At 35.9% G+C, this 5461-nt stretch overlaps 1 pseudogene; it reads left to right on the forward strand.

Moving 5' to 3' along the window:
- LOC112599993 overlaps positions 1 to 1030 on the forward strand; it is a 1755-nt pseudogene extending 725 nt beyond the window's left edge.
- The last annotated feature ends 4431 nt before the right edge of the window (positions 1031 to 5461 follow it).

Here is a 5461-nt window from a genome sequence, read left to right on the forward strand (position 1 = left end):
TCGAAACTCTAGAACAACGTCGTTTGCGATTAGATTTGTATTTTTCGTAAAAACTTTTTTCAGGAAATGTAGACTGTCCTGAGTTCCTAAGTCGCTTCTCCTTCCATACCCCTACTCGTAGCTCCCGGTCTAAAAACACTTTTTATCTAAACACAGAAGTAACTAATTATGCAACCAATACTCCCCATCATAGAATTATGAAAACTATAAATAAATTAAATATTAATCTGTTCATATCACCAAACTTCTATTCGTTCAAAAATTATTGTAATTTCTTACTTCGTAATTCATAGCTATAAGTATATTAATAATAATTAATATTTTGCTTTATTGTTTTTCTCTATAAGTATTCTGTTATTTGTATATTATTTTAACGATCGTTTGTTTTTATTATTATCATGTATGTAATTGGGCCTGGCCCGTTTAAATTTTAAATAAATAAATAAATAAATAAGGGATGCTGGGATGCTGATGACGTTTTTACTGAACACAATTATTCAAATTCTACTGTTTTTGATTGTATTGTGTATTATTTAGCCGAGTAAGAGATTTTAATATAGTTATGTAGATATTCTTAAAATTAAAAAATAGATATTAATATATAAATTGAATCATACATAGATATATAGCAAAACATTTAGTGGCGCGGACTAAATGTAAATTGTGTAAAATATATTTAAAGAATATGAACACTTTTTCAACTATATCAGTAGCAGAATTAGTGAATGTAAAAAGCAGAGGTTACCTTACACACCCAAACACTAACTTATTTAAATTATTAAAATCATTGGAAATATCTTTTCAAAAATTTGCTGATTCAGCTACAGTCTTTGAAGATACATATGAAGATTTCTTTAGTAAAAATATCAATATTAATTTTCCATGTATTGAACATCAAACAGAAATTATAGCATATATCTGTACATACTATCTGATAATGAGAATGCGGCAATACAGTTGTCAAATAAATCGTAATAATAAAAAATAAAAAAAAGTTAAAAAAAAACTTTCAAAATTAGTTAGTACATAATGGGTGATATTATTGATATTTTTTATTTTTACTTATGTTTTATATAATATAACATTTGTATATAATTTTTTTTCATTAAATAAATTTTAAATAGTTATTTGGTTTATTATATACAAAATATTAAAGTATTTAAATTTATGTTTATTAAAATTGTTATTAATTACTTACTTACTTCATAAGTCATTTGTTTTACTTTGATTCGTATAATACAAAATTTTAACTTTAATACAAGTATGTAATATACGGAAAATGAAAAAACCATCCAATAAAGTATTTTTAAATCACGAAAAAAAATAATGTTAATACTAATATTAAATATACTATACAGCGCGCCACCGCTAGCACGGTATTTGAGATTATAAGCTATAGTCACTATTCAATTGAAGCGCTAATGGTATATTTTCCAGTTGTTTTTATTAGTGATTTTAGTAGACATTTTATCATGATTCGTTGGGCAACCATATTATCTTAAATCGTGACGGATAGTGACTTTGCCTTATTGGTCGATCGTGATTTTAACGCTCTTCACGCCAAAGAGTACTTTTATGCGGGGAAAGGTAGCGGTTTCACATTATCGTAAATTGACGGGCTGATCTTAGGCGTGTACGAGTTAGGTATGCTCGCCTTTATAAATTAATGACACCGGAGGCACGTAACCCAAATTATACTGGGAGATATAGCTGGGAAAAATTGTTCAAGACCGAGTTACCGGACAGGGGGGAGTTTTACAGCACGTTGACTGAGACGCACATAAGCGACGCTGATTACGAACACGCGGCTCAGGTGTGGAATCGTTTCGGATGCATGGGGAACGATTTGCTGTAGATTTTGAATAATTTGAAATCTATAACAGGTGCGTCGTTCTCCGCCGCCTTCTTTATGTATATGTAGCACTATCTATGTTGAATTCAAAAAAATGAAGAATTCTTCGGTATGCCGGAGTGCGGGAGAAATGGCATATCATTGTGTTCGTTGCGCAGATTTTGCGGATACGAGATATCCACTTCGTAGACTAGCCCCACGTCGTCCGTCTCCATCATCTACTCAAGTTGAGCCAACGCCACGGCCGGATTTCCCGCGTACCACGAGAAATCACCGTACGAAATGTATCTGCTCATAGAATATCCGTAAAGATTATTCGCTAATTAAAAAAAAAAAATTAATACATATGATAACACGAACATTTATATTTATAAATACTATCCTGATAAGCTAGCAATGTGGTCGGCTCATCAGGCTTGTACCCGGGTGTCTTAAAGTTGTTGGCTTTGGCATACCGGCCACACGCCTGCACTAATTCACCTCGAATTCCGGACTCGAAAAGTAATATTTCATCATAGTTAGTAAGCAGTTATTATTTCATCGACGTGAACTTGAGCATGCAGTCAAAACTGAAGCCCCGTGCCGTATAATAATACGCGGGGTGCAGTTGGATAGCCGCCAAGAATGAGGCATCCGAAACGATTCCACACCTGAGCCGCGTGTTCGTAATCAGCGTCGCTTATGTGCGTATCAGTCAACGTGCTGTAAAACTCCTCCCTATCCGGTAACTTGGTCTTGAGCAATTTGTCCCAGCTATCTGTGTAATCATAAGGATACACACCTTTCCTCGTCACCAGTGGCATCTCCGTCGGACTGAAAACTCTAGCGACTTCGCGGAACTTGTCATAATTTGCGGTCGTGAGATTCCGCGCCAAGTCGGCCAAACTCGATGCTACGAAGCGGCACGTATCGATGAACCTGACAGTGAACTCGTTATTTATATGTTTCGAAAATGAAATAAACTTTTCCTAGTTGTTAGCTATCACCGATATCGTGTTGGTATCATATCTCAATTCGGTGACGATGAAGTGGGCGTCGTAATTCGACAAGTTGTGCAGAAAGCAGGGGACGAACTTGGGCGTCTGTAATTTGAGATTGCGCGTGTTATATAGAGTTATCAGAAAAAGACCCGACAAGTGGTCGTGGTGTGCGATTTTGAGGTTGGAAACGGTTAATGTTTCCGCGCACAAATCGCACACGGGCTTGACTCTATGTACGCGTGCATCTTCAGCGCTCATCGCGATCGGCACGTTAGTCGTCTTAAGCATTTTATATATCCTTTCAGCCTTCTCGGTGACGGCCAGGACAAATCGTTTGGTGACATCGCACGAGGACTCGAAGCCTCGGAAAACGATCGGAGTCCTCGGGATGTCGAACTGCTCTAGAAATTCCGCCGGCGCCTCGTTCGCAGTAACTACCATAAACCCGTAATTTATCGGCTGATGTGCAAAACAGTGGTGTTGGATCCTACTCGCTGTGACGTTTTTAGAATAAGTGCTTCGAAGTCTGCGTACATAACAAACGGTAGACGTTGCGTTTTACACAGCGCATTGAAATCTAAGATCGCACCCTTCGTCGGCAACACGGGCAAGACAGCTTTGTGCGTTCCACATACGATGCGATGCTGTGTCAACGCCTCCTCACCGTATAATCTATGTTTCAAAGGCTGTTTGCCGAAGGTGGTGAAACACTTTTTGCATACAAATAAGCGGTGCTCGTGATTATTTTTTTACACGCTAGCTAGATGAGAAAAATTGGAAATATATGCGTAATGATTTTTTCCCCCCGAGCCAGTGACTAACAACAAGTCGAAATGATTCGGAAGCTCGTTATCAACTACTCGTAAAGGAAACGCCGCCGATTGTGTGAAAGATTTATTTTTTTATTTTTTCTATAACTTTTGACACCGTATAAGTTTTCAGACTTACCGAGATTGGTTTGCTCGAATAATTTTATTTCCGATACTGGTGTGGGCACAGATAATATGGAAAAATCATAGCGGTGCTCTTCGTTCCAATAATTCGCACCGACTTTGCTGCGATTGATTCGCCAAAATCGCCCACTTAAAACATTGCAGATCAATATTTTGCGGGTTAACGGCAGCCTTGCGGTTTGAAATAACTCTCCGGCAACGGTAAGTATGACGAGCACGGTGCATACTACTTGCGTCCGAATTAATGGCCGTAACACGTTAGGGCACAAAACGATATTTTTACCTGAGATTTTGGAAAATGATTGGAAACACACGTTTAGGTACACTTTTTTTCAGATCCCAAAAAGCAATACAACGTTTGAGTAACATAATATTCTTAAAATAATACTACGTTTGGGTGGGAATTATCCATTTGCGCCAGGTTAGGTTATCGTTTTAGGTATAGTTCATTTGCGCCAAAATAAAAAAGGTACTTTTTTTCCGATCGCCTATTTGAGCCAAATTTACCTGTATATATTACACAATAAAATTTTACAGTTGCTAAGTAAGTTTAATATGTGTGTCATGTAAGTACGAACTAAAAAATCTAAAAACTAAGTGCAATTTTCTGCGATTTTTATTGAATTTACTCATTTATAAAAGTAGGTTACACAAACTATTGTCAAAATTCACATTTTTACTTGTATTATAATTTTTTCAAAACTACTTGTTTAATTATTAGAATAAAAATGTGAATTTTGACAATAGTTTGTGTAACGTACTTTTATAAATGAGTAAATTCAATAAAAATCGCAGAAAATTGTACTTAAAGTTTTTAGATTTTTAGTTCGTACTTACATGACACGCATTTTAAACTTACTTAGCAACTGTAAAATTTTATCGTGTAATATATACAGGTAAATTTGGCTCAAATAGGCGATCGGAAAAAAAGTACCTTTTTATTTAGGCGCAAATGGACTATACCTAAAACGATTACCTATTTTTTGGCGCAAATGGGCGATGCCCGTTTGGGTACTTACGTTTAGGTGCACATTTTTTACTTATATACTTTTTCATTTTATTTTTAGAGCCTATTAGCGTTACCCAGAAGACACCACGAGGAGGTTGGCTCTGTGATGTTATTACTATTATCACTATTATAATTATTACTATTATCACTATTATCATTACTATTATCACTATTATATTACATTATACCATATCATATTATTTATCACTTTATATTATACATCATATTACATTATTATTTATATATCACTCATGTTAGAGTTATGTTGTTTATAGTTGTTGGTGGTGTGGGCGAACGATGGGATACCGTCGTTCCGAATAGTTTTGCATTTTATGAATGTTTTAAAGTTTTTTGGAAGCAACAAATGTTGTCTCTTGTAAGTGGAAGTCAGTTTATTTTTACATCAGAGTGGGATAAAGAACGAATGATTGAAATTAGAATGGCCGAATGAATGTGGATGAAAATGTGCGAGCTTGGACGCAGTACTCTGCGGATGAAGTGAATCGTGTGATCTCGTAGAGGTTCCCAGAACTCAGACCCATGTAAAGGAAGACGGAACGCGTATTCTACGCAGAGTACTGCGTCCTGCCGTCGACATTTTCATCCACATCATCTGGCCATTCATATTAACATTCGTTCTTTATCCCGCTTCTGATGTAAAATAAAT

This window comes from Melanaphis sacchari, unplaced genomic scaffold, assembly GCF_002803265.2.
Source record: "Melanaphis sacchari strain LSU unplaced genomic scaffold, SCAv2.0 Contig592_pilon_pilon, whole genome shotgun sequence".
Classification (NCBI taxonomy): Eukaryota; Metazoa; Arthropoda; class Insecta; order Hemiptera; family Aphididae; genus Melanaphis; species Melanaphis sacchari.